The 13902-nt window shown below is 45.3% G+C and overlaps 1 protein-coding gene across 1 annotated transcript in view; it reads left to right on the top strand.

Moving 5' to 3' along the window:
* Positions 1–5620: 5620 nt before the first annotated feature.
* ELK3 (ETS transcription factor ELK3) overlaps positions 5621–13902 on the top strand; it is a 66732-nt gene continuing 58450 nt past the window's right edge. Inside the window, exon 1 of the mRNA XM_045779480.2 lies at positions 5621–5989. The gene's annotated coding sequence lies outside the window, so the exon portion shown is untranslated. The remainder of the gene's footprint in view (positions 5990–13902) is intronic.

Genomic DNA, 13902 nt, shown 5'->3' with positions numbered 1-13902 from the left:
AATGGGTAAGATGGCGCAGGAAGGCCAAGCAGGAGGCTGTTGCAATGATCCATGAGAAAGACAAGGGGGAATTGGATTTTAGTGATAACAGCAGAACTGGTAAGAAGTGATCACATTTTAAAAATATATGTTGAAGGTAGACCTAGCGGAATTTGTGGTTGGGTCACACAGACTCTCCGAAGGAAAGAAAGAGGAGAATCAAGAATACCTACAAGGTTTTTGGCTGAGACACATGGATGAATAGAATTGCCACTTACTGAGACAGGAAAGTCTTTAAGAAGAGCAGGTTTGGGGGCGGTTTGAGATGATTTTAGGACACGTTACATTAGAAATGCTTATCAGAAATCCCATTGGTGACACAAAATAGGCACTGGATTTATAAGGATGGAGTTAATGGGAGGGGTCCAAGCTTAAGTTATACATTTGAGAGTAGCCATAAGTAGAATGTGCTTAAAATCTAAGACTGGATGAACCTACCAAAGGAGAGCATATAGACAGAGAAAAGGAAACCCATTACTGCTTCCTAAAGTACTCCACCAAGGGGAAGTCAGGACGATGGGGAAGGAGGACACAAAAACACTGGGAAGCAGTGGTCAGAGAGAGAATGAAAACCAGGTGAGTGTGCTGTTCTAATGGCAAGTGGAGAAATTATTTCCAGGCTGCTGTTGGCTCAAGGAAGGTGAGGACTGAGAACCGGCTATTGGCTTAACAACGTTGAGGTCACTGAGACATGGATAAGGTAGGGTTCAGGAGAGAATTAGAGGGGAGAACATAGTGATGGCATGCATAAACCATCCTTTCAAAGAGGAGAAATCAAAGTAGAGAAGTATCATGAGGGGGAATGAGGTCAAGGTATTTTGTTTTGTTTTTTAAGATTGGAAGAATTACAACATGTTGGCATGCTGATGGGAACAATCCAGTACAGGGTAGAAACGGACAATGTGGAAGTGAGAAAAGAGTAGCTGGGGCAATGAATTTGAGTAGGTGAAGGCAATACAATGTGGTAGACAAATGAAGGGGTCAGCCCTAAGTAGGAGTATGGAAAGTTAATCCAAGGGAAAGTAGACTATATGACTACAAGCCCAGGTAGGCAGGTAGGTGGGATCACTTGGGACTTCTCTTCTGATTGTTTTGATTTTTTCAGTGAAAAGGGACACAAGGTCATCAGCAGGGAGTAGGATGGGATTAGAAGTATTGGAGGTTGAAGGAGCAGAGAAAGTATTAAGTACTTATAAGAGTGGAAGAGTGACTGAATAAAACTTGTAGCATTGAATAGTTACTGGGTAGGTTATACTAATGTAAAACCATTCATCATCCTTTCCTCCTAGCTCCTCCCTACCATGCTTTCCCTGTAGGAGCAATACAGTTCCCATCCCATTGATGTTATGCTTGGCCAGATGACTTTCTTTGACCAATGAAATATGTTAGTGGAAGTGGCATGTACCACTTCAGAAGGGAAAAAAAGAAAGATTAAGATGGTAAATTTTGTTTTTTGTTTTTTTGGTTTTTTTACCACAATTAACAACTTTTACAAGAAGTCAATTCTTCTTCATGAGGAAGTCATACAAAAACAGGCAACAGACCCTGTGGACTATAATTTGTCAACCTCTTGCCAATGGGTGGCCAGTCTGAGTGCAGAAAAGATGGTCTAAATCAATGCTTCTCAAGTGTCCCCACTGAAAGACCTCTAATAACACAAAGGGAGGAATGCAGACTCCCACATGGATCTGCCTACAAGTCTATAAAATTCTTTTAAGTACTGTTTCAAATGAAGTTCATGAACGTCTTTGAATCTTAGGCTATAACAGATGTTGTTTTAATGTAAAATTGGCATTCACTGTAAAAATCTGTAAAGACTGATGTCACGCAATCTCCAAGAAGGTGAGTGACCTAGTCAAGTCACAGAGCTAGAACGAGTCAGGTATGGGACTGGATCCCAAATTCCTGATTCGAAATGTACACTTTCCTCCTGAGCGGGCTCCTTCCCATCAGGCTTTGGCTCTCCATTCCCAGCCCCTAGCCATATTCCCCCATAATTGACACAGTCTTCAAGGTAGTGATGGCAAAGCACTTTTGAGTTTCTTCCAAAATTTATCAATTTATGTTTAATACCATCAATTCATAAGTTTTACATATGATTTGTCCTGCTCTAGTCTATAATATTTTAGTAGATATTTTCTAAAACTCAGTTTCATCTCTTACCCTAATTATGCTTCCTCATCCATATATATATATATATATATTTTTACTTTTCATAGCATCCCATTCTGTTATACATTGTGAAACGTTGAATTATGAAAGACCTGACAGATTTGCTATTTTTGTATACCCAGCATCCATTTTTTTCTTGTGGTAGATTGTATTATTTGTTCAGAATTCTCCTTACCCTCCCTGTCCTTCCCCCAGTCCCACTGACTTTAGACTTGGCCACATGACTTGCTTTCCCCAATGGATTACGAGTCAAAGTGGGGGGTGAGAGAAGCCTAAGCAGAGGTTTTAAGAGGCCTAATGTGTCTCCAGTCACCTCTCTTGAGCTCCTGCCTTCTTAGAGAACCATACATCTCAGGTCGAATCTATTTCTTCAGCCCAGGTCCCAGAATGAAAAGAGGTGTGAAACAGACCAGAACCCAACCAACCCAGACCTATTTGTTGTAGGTCACTGAGTCTTGGGATTGTTGTTACATTGCATTATCCCAGCAAAAACTACTAAATACATCCCTTCTCTTGGAACCAGGGCTTGTATTTTCTTCTGGAGACCCAGCCCTTCTCCACTTTTTATCCATAGGGTTTGGCTGGGCTGGCCCTCCTCCACTGGGCCCCAGCACTCTCCAACACATCAGCCGGCTAACTCCCATCTCTGTTGAGATCTCAGCTCTTCTTATCAAAGCTGAGAGAGCCTAACACTGTCTTGGCCAGTGGAAATGATTGACCCTGGGCCTTGTTACCTGCTCAAAGGGCTCCTAAAGAAATCTTACTCATAACCCATGCAGTCTTTACTACTGTTTGCTACAACAAAAGCATAGAAAGAAGAGTGTGGCTCATACAATACTAGATGCCACACCTCTTGGCTACTTTTTGATAGTGGCAGGAAAGCATGGAAAAAAATAGCAGTTGTTATGGACTTAAAGTTTGTGGCTCCCGAAAATGAACACTAAAGCCCTAACCCCCATTGTGATGGTATTAGGAGTTGCGGGCTTTGGGAGTTCATCAGGTTTAGACGAAGTCATGAGGGTGAAGCTCCCGTGTGGGATTAGTGTCCTTACAAGAATGGACGCCAGAAGTTTTGCTTCCTCCCTCTCTCCCCACATGTGTGTACTGAGAAAAGGCCATATGGAAACATAGCAAGAGGGGGCCGTGCTAGGAAGAGGGCTCTCACCAAGCAGCAAATCTGCTGGCACCTTGATCTTGGACTACCCCTCCTCCAGGACTATGAGAAATAAAGGTCTGTTATTTAAGCTGTCCATCCAGTCTATGGCATTTGTTACAGCAGTCCAAACTAAGACAGCGGTTTTTCCTTAGAATGCAAAGGACAGACGCTAGAGACACCTAAAAGTAAAAGTTATTCCCTGTGCCAGGAGGAAGAGCAGAGTCAGCTCTGACTTACTCATTCACGTGGAGAGTTGGGAGCAGTGGTGTGGACAATCTCAAACACCAGGAAAACTTAAGAGGCCTTCATTTGACCAGAGAAACCCTAGGGCTGCCCATAAATGTTTCAGGAGTGCTTTAAACAGGGGCGTGTTTCCTCAAAACAATCCAACTGCCTGATGAAAACACGTATACCTTTTCTCTCACACATATTAGGATTCTACAAAGATTTATTGTGGAAAAAATAAAATGAAAATCATGAAATCCACTGGTTTAAAATATACTTGTGTTTGGCTTTGGCATCTACTTTTTAAAATAAAGCAAAATGGTGTTCTCAATTGTGCGTACGAGATTTTTTTGTCCTCCTTGAGAAGGCTAATAAAATAAGTTCACTTTCTCCCAGTCCACAGATCACCGGATCACAAGGGGACACAGAGTGAGCTCTCCCAAGTGACAAGGGAAGCCAGCGAGGGATTACAAGGGTGATCCCTAAAGGTGTAAAATTAGCTGTAGAAAACCAGGAGTTGATAAAACAGCCTCCTTCCCCCTACCTTCTCCTCCTTCTCTGCTCTCCAGTCTTACCCCCACCTCTCATACCTCATGGTTTCCCACCCTTCTCAGAGATTTGGCAGGCCTCCTCCCACCTCTCAGTGAACTCTCCATACCAGCCAGGTAGCAAATGCTTCCAAACGGACTGTCCAGGACTCAGGTGCTCTGACAGGCACTTAGGGGTGGAGAGCCGCGGGTGCAAACTTGAGTAAAACGCAATGCCTGCCCTTTAGAAACCCACAGTTTAGTAGACGTGAGAGATTCATAAGCAAATAATCTTTAGAAAAGATTGCAAAAATAAGAAACAAAGTGGGGAATCTGACTTGATTGGTTGGGCTGTGCATGGAGACCAGTAGTCTTCAAAACGCTCCCCAGGTGATTCTAAACAGTAAACCTGCCTGAGAACTGCCCCAGGTGTTCTGAATCAGGTATTCCCGCAGGTGAGGGCCAGGCAACCAGTATTTTATGAGGCCCCGCCCGTGACGCTGGGGCACACTCAAGTTTGAGAACCACCGGTCTGCCGCCCAGGAAGGGAGTGGAGGCACAGAGATGGAGGGTTCCAGAAGGTGAGCAGTTGGGGTTGGAGCACAGCGCTTGAGGTGAGGGGCCCTTCCAAAGACCGCGTCAGCCTCAGGCAATGGACAAGCTCTCCAGGGACAGCCCGGCCTGGTCCTCCGGGTGGGCCGTCCCCGAGGGATGTTGCGCTGTGTAATCCTGCCTTGCGACCACAGAGCCTCCTTCTGAAGCCTCAGTCGCTCAGCGCCGCCGTGACTGCTCATTTCCCTCTGGAGCTCCTTAGCAGGCAGGAAAGGTTGGGCCTGTGGTAGGCCATAGTGAACGGCCAGAAAGGTCTCTTCCTGGCGAATCCTGGCTTCCAGTTTATGGCTCTCATTCTTTTCCCCAAAGTGGGCCCCTTACTCTGAGCTCTGGCTTTTTTTTTTTTTTTTTAATCCCAGACAGGAACTGTGTCCATCCCCAGACAGAAACCGTGCCTCCTTTTCTGCACATCCGACATCTCATCCTAAGCAATCCCGTCCCCACCCACGATAAAAGCAGCCCTTTGCCTAGAGCCACCTAAGTCTGCACCCCACTCCCCGTGCCCCACTGCCCCACTACTCAGCCATTCCAGCTAACAGAAAACAGCCAGTCTAGCGGCCTCCCCGCTTCGGGCCTTCCCGCCCAGGCCAACTGGGCAAGGCAGGACCCCACTGCAGTGCCCAGCGCAGGGACCCCGAGGGCGGAGGAGGGATCCCCGGGTCCGCCGCAGCCGGGGGTCGCCACCCGCGCCCCGGGTTGGCGGGGGGGAGGGGGGCGGGGTGCCGCTTCTCTAGGTTTCTGGCCGAGCAGTCCCCCGCCTCGGGGAGGGGCTGCGGCCGCCCGGAGTCGCAGAGGGTCCGGAGGCTCCTCCCCTGGGGTGGCCGAGCAGGAAGCGGGGCGCGCGGCGGGCGGGGGCGCGGCGCGGTGCGGGGCGAGCGCGCGGGGCGCAGGCGGCGGAGTATGCGCGGGCCTCGGCGGCCAGCCCCGGCGCACAGCCGCGGCCGGGGCGCGCGGCGCGGGGCGGAAAAGCCTGTTTACACAGACTGCACACCGCCTGGGGAATAATGCAGTAAAGGAAGTGAGCCGGCTCGGCCTGACTGCTCCAACTTCCTGCTCTCACACACACACCAGAGGAAAAAAAAAAAAAAAAAAAAAAAGAGGAGCGAGAGAAAGAAAAAAAAGGGGAAAAATCAGGATCTCATTACAAGAGCAACAGACCGTCTGCAGACGCCTGTCAGCATGGAAAGTCGGGGGCTTTCGCCCGGTTCCTCCTAGAAATTCCCCCGAAGAAGGATCTTGAAAGCTCCCCCACATCTGGGTAGGTAGCAGGGTTTCTGCCTGTTGCTCGGACAGTTGCAAAGTTTCGTCGGGGTGCTTTTTCTTTCTTTTCTTTGGCTTGGTGGGGGTGGGGCTAGTGGGCGCCGCGGGGTGGGCTGCGGCCCTGGGGAGGGGGCGCCGCCGGGATGCTCAGCGCCCGCGCCGCCGGCCCCGCCAGAGCTCCGCGCCGCGTCCGACCCCGCGCCGGCGGCACCCTGCCCCGGGGCTGCGCTGCGGCTCGGAGAAGGGGGCGCGCGGGGGGGAGGAGGGGACGGTGAGACTTAGGGTCCCTGGGAGGGACGGCGACGGGGCAGGCTGCGTGCCTGGATGCTGGACCACCGCCGACCTTCCAGCTGGGGCCGGGACTCTCCTGGGGTGGCAGTGGGCACCGGTGCTCCGATTCGGGGAGAGGATGAGGGTAGAGGGGAAAGCGAGGGCGTGGGGAGCGAAGACGCGGGGCTGGGGGCCACGTCCCTTCTCATTCGGCAGGTGACCCGACCCTCCCCCCAGCCGGGATCATCGCCCCAGGCGCACGCCCAGGTGGACCTTTAAAAGCCAGTGGAGTCCTTACTGGACACGGTTTTGGTGGAGGACCAGGCAGCAGACGGTCTTGGAGCCCCCAGCTCTTTAGGAAGGGGCTCTTCAACTTGCAACTGAATGTTGGCCTGTAATGCTACTGTAACTTTTGGGAGGAGGAATTAAAATTTTGGGGAGTTAAAAAAGACAAATAAGAGGTCTCGGTTTTGTTACATTTTTCTGAACCGAATCATTCTGAGGACAAGTTGCATTTAGGTGGCGGGTGGGGGTGGGAGTTAGAAATGTTGTTTCAGAAACTGCAAAAGGGGCTTTTTAGAAAAAAAAAAACGAGTGTCGGGAGAGTTTCTGGCTTGTCTGGAAACGGCAAGACTAATTGCCATGCGCTTCCGCTTTGAAACTGGCAGCAGACAGCATCTTGAAAATGACTCACTAGAGGAGCTCACAAAGAAACTGGTTTGCTCCTTCTCAGGTTTATGTATTTGTGCCTTTTACAGTTTCCTTTGTAGTGTTCGAGGGGTCCCCCGCCCCTTCCCCGCCGGCCCACTCCTACCCTCCCGCTTTTGGAAGCCCCTGGCCGGTCTTTAACTACCCCCAGCACCCCAGCCGGAGGGGGGCTGGGGGAGGCTGAGTTGTTGTTGGAGTTGGCTGGGGAGAGGGTTACAGGGATTCTGCTGCTGCAGGGGGAAAAAGTTCCCTGAATTTTCCACTGGCTGCTGCAGGAAGAGAGAGCCCCTTTAGTCACTGCTAAGTAATGTCTGCACACACACCAACTAATCTCATTAGGAGTTTCCGCTGCTCGGCACAGGAGGGGTTTTGTGCAGCCACTGTCAGCCGGGGGAGCCCTAGGCTGCAGAGGGAGGCAAGTTACGGCTTTATTTACGTAGAGGTGCAGCTGCCCAACAACCTTTTCAGGGCAGCATCTTGAAAAGTTGAAGTCACTTGGGCCATTTTGGATTTCAGACTTACAGGTTTTTCTTTCCCAGTTGTGTGTAGTGTATGTGTGTGTGTGTGTGTGTGAAGTTTCTATTGCCCAAGCAACTCAAACACCCCCATCCTCTCTCATCTGTGCTTGCGTCTTTGTTGGAGGGGGCGGGGGGGGGGGAGCCAGAGGTGGTGAGAAACTAAGCGTGTTCCAGGCATCTATTAATGACTCCAAATCGATTTCTGAGCCTTATTGCTTTATTGCCAAACAAAATACCCTCTGATCTCTCTCCCTTTTTCTCTGTCTGTGGCACACATTTATTTGGGATAGGTCAGTTATGAGTTTCAATTTATGGGGATTATAAAATTACAAATTGTGTTAGGAGGGCATGTGGGTCAGACAGTGAAGAAGACTGTCTATAAGTGTTTTTAGAGTTTCCAGTAATGATCCTGCCTGCAAAAACCCTGATGGTCTTTCTATGCCAGATATAGCAAAGACCTTATGGCCTTCTTCCTCCCCCTCCTTTAAACCTTTAAACATTAGAAATGTGTGCAGTTGCTTAAAAGGGTAAAGAATTTTAAGGAACCTGATTGAAACTGTGGGGTTCCTTTATTGAAAAGGACATGCTGCTTGAGGACATACTCTTGAGGGGTTGTGAGGTGTTGATATTTCTCTTCTGGTGGCAAAGCGTGTCCTAAAAACAGCCCAACCAGGGTGTGAGTCAGTGAACGTGAGTACAGGATGTCCCTAACACAGTGCCAGGCACAGAGTAGATGTTCAATAAATTGTCACTTTGAAATCTGTGAGTAGGACCATAGCACTTACATACAAATAGATAAGAAAAAACTTTCCAGATTGCAGGAGAGGCCCCTTTGAGGGAATACAAACCAGTCTGGATAAACAGAATTTCTAGAGTAATTTTGTCCCCCAGGTGACATTTGGCAATATCTGGAGACATTTTGGTTGTCATAACGAGAGGGGGTGCTCTTGGCATCTAGTCCATAGAAAGTTAGGCACACATCCAGCAAGGTATCGAACAGCCCCCCCCCAATAATTTTCCAGCCCAAAATATCAGTAGTGCCCACAGTGAGAAACTCTCTTTTACATTAACGGTGATGATGATTGCCTGCATCCATTCAATGAATAGGACCTTTACAAGTTGTCAGTTGCAATTTTCTGCCACATATGTACCACAGTATGCATGAATGTTCTCTCCCTTGCTCTCTTTTTGGTCAGTAACATGCCATAGAATGACATTTAGATGATGAATTGGGATGGTTTGCCTTTGCGAGCTGAATTAGACCATCTCTGAACCTCACTTACTTGGTACTAATGTTTTTCACACCAGAATGGCAATTGCCCAGATAGGGGAGAGTGGTGCCTTTTTTTTTTTTTTTCCCCAACTCCATTTGAATTTTGAAGTTTCTTAAAACATTTATTAAAGATCTCCTCTTCTTAGTTAAAAAAATTAATAATTCAAAACTGCTAATATATAGTAAATGTAACTCTGAGATCATATTTTGAAATTTATATTTGTAATAACTTTTTGGAACTTGAGTCTTTTCCTGAAATGAAATAGGTTTTAAAGTTCTTCCAGTCAATGCATATAAATTAAAATGTTCTTTTCTTAGCTGTCAGATACTGGGTTTTGTGTGTTCTGTGCCACCCAATTATGTTTATACACCTATCTGATTCAAAACACCAATATGGTTGCAAAACATTACCTACTGACAAACCTGAAACTAAAAAAAAAAAAAAAAAAATTATCCAAGGATGTGACTTCCTGGAGTAGAGACTTTTTTTTTTTTTTTTTGGGCTGATGGTGAATTACTGCTTACGAATTAATGGCTTTGCTCGTTTCAAGTCCTAGAGAATGATTCAGCCATCTTCATGTTCCCCAGAACTAATGGGGTTCCTCATTAAACTTTAAAAGCAGTGGGTTCTCTGTTTGGGCTGCACTGTGGCTGCAGGCAGCTGGCTTCTGCCCCTTCCTAAGGGCCTGCACCTACACACACACACACACACACACACACACACACACGCACAGAGGCTCAAGGGTCATTTAAATGAAAGACTCCACTGCTGTCAGATTTTTCTGTATGTTTCAGGCAAGAGCTTTTTTATGTCCTGGTTATCCATAGTTCCCCTTTGTCTTTGTAGGCTGATTTATAACATATTTGAGAGTGCACTAATATGACAATATTTTCTAAAGGTTAGGTAGGGTTTTTTTTTCTGTTTTGAAAAAATGCTAATGTGAATTATGTTAGGAAGATTCAGAAAACCACAAAAAAAAAATATATAAACATCTCCCATAATCCCACTGTTAACATTTTGGATATATTTTTTCAGTGTCCTAGAATGTGTGTGTGTGTGTGTGTGTGTGTGTGTGTGTGTGTGTGTGTGTATACACACACAAAACTTTTCATTGGAGTCACACTATACTTTGTAATTTATTTTTACTTAACATACCATGTAACACATTTTCATAACTAGTACTTAGACCAAAATTACTGCACATAGAGCATGCATTTATTGATCTAATAAATGTGTTGACAGTAGATTGACATAAGTTTTTACATGGACTTGTTCAGTGTTTTTGTCTCTGCGGCTCCAAGTACTGTTCTAAGAATGCTGACCTCTTAGAAGACCGAATTCATATGTGCTGTGAAATTTGGGATTTTGATGAGTTTCTCTATGATTTAAGAATGAGTCATCATTTGCAGTAGAATATCAAGATGTAGTAACAGGAAGTCCAGGGCACTACACATCAAAATAGAATGTTAGATGATGAAAAAAGAGAAGCGAGGTTAAACCGAAAATGTACCTTGAACTTTAACTATAAGGTGGGAGGAAGGTGCCTCTTTATACATTGTGACCATTCTTAGTTATTGCTGTTTCATTTTATATCTGGAGAGTCTCCAAACTTTGAGACTGTTGTTTTCGGTGGATTTTTCAGCTCAAGAGGACTATTGCCCATGGCCAGTTTGAATTAAGATCATTCAACTTTTTGGTTGAAACTGTGGCGGAGAGACTGTGGTTTTATGGCACAAAACTCTGGTTTTGCCACTTAAAATGCAGCCCCAGTAAATGGAATTATTTGTGTGTGTGTGTGTGTGTGTGTGTGTATGTGTATGTAACCTTCTGTTAACGAATCCTAAAGGCCTTCAAAAATGGTAGATCATTCAGTCTTTTAAGTAATTGCAGAAATTTGACTCCTACCTATAACCATAATAAAAATGGCCTTTCATGCATTACTGGAAACTTAGCGTATGTGTCAGCCATTTAAAAATAAACCTTGAATTGGTCATTTCAATAAATGGTAATTTGGTTTGAATTACACTAGGAATTATTAACTCATCGATTATGTGTTTTAATGTGTATTTCCTGGAAAGTAATTGTTAAATTATTCTAAGAATTAAATGGGATTATTTTATAATTTGTCTTCAAGACTTATTTGTATATTTTTGAAGACATTAAGATGATAGTTTTACTACTATATTCTGAGTTAAACTAAAATTAATTTATTCACCTGCTCTAAAAAGAAGCTCTAAAGCACATGGTATCATAAGTATTTTTAAAGCTACCATATGTAAGAATAATTTCTAATTTTCCATGTGTAAATAATGGAAGTGATGGGGTAGGTATAAAACACACTTCTCTAATGCCTTCTTTTAGACTGCAGTCAGGAATCCTTTACTCTAAGCAGTAGAACAAGGAATCTGAGAACCTTGATGTCTTTTTTTTTAAATTGTATAATTTCATATATGGAAATGGACAGATCCTCAATATTTTTTTTATATACCCATGGAATCCCCACCCCTTACCTCCAAATAGAGAATATTTCCATTGCCTGAAACATTCCCTAGCTATTTCTTTTTATTATGGCAATTTCATGATTCTACCATGTAGGTTTTTAAACCCCAGAACACCTTGATAAAATACTGCAGTATTTTTATTTAATTTGCTTGATTAAAAACAAATCATTAGAATGTGGGGATTTCCCCAGCAATACCATAGGAGGAAAAATCCCCTCTACATTGTTTAATACCGCATACGCTAACCAAAAGTGATATGTGGGCTGCAGGACAGCTCAGATTCCCTTAAAACAAATTGTGTTAAGGGGCTCTCTCTTAATCTTCCTGGACCTCAGTTTCTCTGGCTGGATGGTGAAGGGATTGAAGTGTAGAGGCTGGGATAATTCCTTTCAAGTCAAAAGTTCTCCTGTACTACTATTTTGGAGTAAGGAACTTGAATTCTAAGAGTCGTGAAAACGTGATGTGAATTTTTGCTGTCCTCCCCAGACAGCCAACTTTCAGGCATATGCAGCGATTTAAGCGAAGTATTTTGTGGTGGGAAAAGGGGTTCCCCATAAATTTCCCCTTCAATCCCATTCTGGCCCCTTGTCGAATAAGGAACACTCAAGGGAAGGTTGATATTTGCTGTTGTGCTTCATTTCCTCCTTTTTGTAAGGTTTGCAACAAGCATCACTCATTGCTAATGGCCCATAGTCGCCTCCTTCTTGGGGACCCCAGTGACTGTCTCTGGACTGGATGCTGAGTAGGCCCAGATAAGATTTTGATCACCAGTTTCGGTCCCTGCTCCTTCCTTCCTACAGTCTTTGAAAATGCTCTCCATGCTCCACTGCTGTGTCCAAGGGGTCCCTCATTCCCTCTGGCCTTCGTCAGTCCCTTGTCTATCCACAAGCTAGAGCGGTCCTTTAAACACAGGTCTGACTGTGTCACACCTTGGCTTAAAATCTCCCAGTGGCTTCGGCCAGGGTAGAGACCAAAATCCTTCATGTAGGCCGCACCGTGTGATTTGGGCCAGGCACCCTGGCTTTTCTTCCATTCCTCATGTGTGTCCTGTGCCCTCTGGCTACTGGGCCTTTCCAAATGCTCTTCTTTCTCCTGGGAATTCCCTTCCCTGCCCCCACTCCCATCGATTGTGCTCACTCCACTTTGCCAGTTTGCAGCCATCCTCCAGGCCTCAGCATTTGCTGGGTCCCCAGGCTGGTGTTCCCACTGTCATCTAGTCACCTGTCCCGGCCTTCGGAGCTCTTGCCATATTTATTTACAGGTTTCCTCAGTATCCTCTCCAAATTCTCCCTCTCCAAACACAGATGCTAAATAGTTTGAGATCTCTATTTCTGGAGATAGGGGTGGTGTCCCTCATTATTCATTAATACTCATTATCCCAAATTCAGAAACCAAGTAGAGTTGATAGCATGGCCTCCCTTGTTAGCTGGAGTGTCTGCCAAACCCTCGAATCCATCAGACTCAGAGAGCGAGAGGTACCTGCCGGCCGATGCGTCATGATGTGTTTTACGTCTGTCGCGGCCTTCAGTCTTGACGCTCCCTCTGGGCCTGCTCTGTTTTTCTCATCCTCGTGTTTATCCCGGCACATTGTCCAGTACCTGGCATTCATTGAATTATAAACAATCTGAAGGGGGAAAACTTGCCGTTGGACTTGATAAAGCACTTTATTGTCATGCATAAATCCAACCCTTTCCTAGATGATGAATTACGTGGATTAATAAGAGACCTATCTCATGGTTAAATCATAAAGACAGCCAGGAAGAGGTCATTTTCCAGAGTTTTTGTCCAGACTTGCGAGAAAAGTAGATGTACAGAAACAAGTTTGTTAATATCTGAGAGGACAAACGTCAGCCTTGTTGTTGCTACCGGTGTTGTACTGGGAATGGTTGGTTAACAGTTAAGTAATTCATAGGTCAGTGCAGCTTGAAAGGGTCTTGATGTACAATTCTTTCCATGTTAAAACTGATCATTCTACAACAACTACCGTTGGTCTTTCATCAAGACTTCAGTTGACGAAGTTTTGGTAGTTCCTTTGGGCTGCGTTCCATAATATTTGCAGTTAAAAGTCCGTCTTCACTTATACTAAAACCTGTGTGTAGCTTTTCTCTGTAACTTCTTGTATTAAATGAATGCTGTTTCTGATTGATTTCTGATTGATTTTGAGAATAACAAAGACACTGCTTGTGTATTTGAAAGGATGGATGACTAATACCTCCACTGGCTTTGGTGAAGGAGGGCTGGGTCCGCTGTGCATTTCAGCTGGGTTTTGCCAAAGACCAGTTTGTTGATAGTCAAACCTTGATTTACCAGAATGTATGATTTAGCAGATTTCTCTCCCTGCATTTCACTGTCAGAAGAGAGAGATGAAAACAACAGCAAAACAAGCCCCAGAATTTATTCCAGGATATGCTCAGGAATTCTTTGTAAGAATTAACAGCAAGGATTCTCTTACACTGTCTGCATCTGAAAGTTCTCGTCCTCAGAGTGAGGATCCTAAGGCCCAGAAAGGTCTGAATGCTCGAGTAAGGGAGGAAAGGGGCATATGGTCAAACAATTCCCTAGCAGAGTTAAGAGCACTTCTCTGGTTAGTACTCAGTGAACTGGAAATGCAATCTCCCCACTGTCTCCCACTGACTGGAG

The sequence above is a fragment of the Ursus americanus genome, chromosome 17 (genome assembly GCF_024610735.1).
Source record: "Ursus americanus isolate L20-20 chromosome 17, mUrsAme1.1.p, whole genome shotgun sequence".
Lineage (NCBI taxonomy): Eukaryota > Metazoa > Chordata > Mammalia > Carnivora > Ursidae > Ursus > Ursus americanus.
This window is presented reverse-complemented; position numbering and strand designations above follow the sequence as displayed.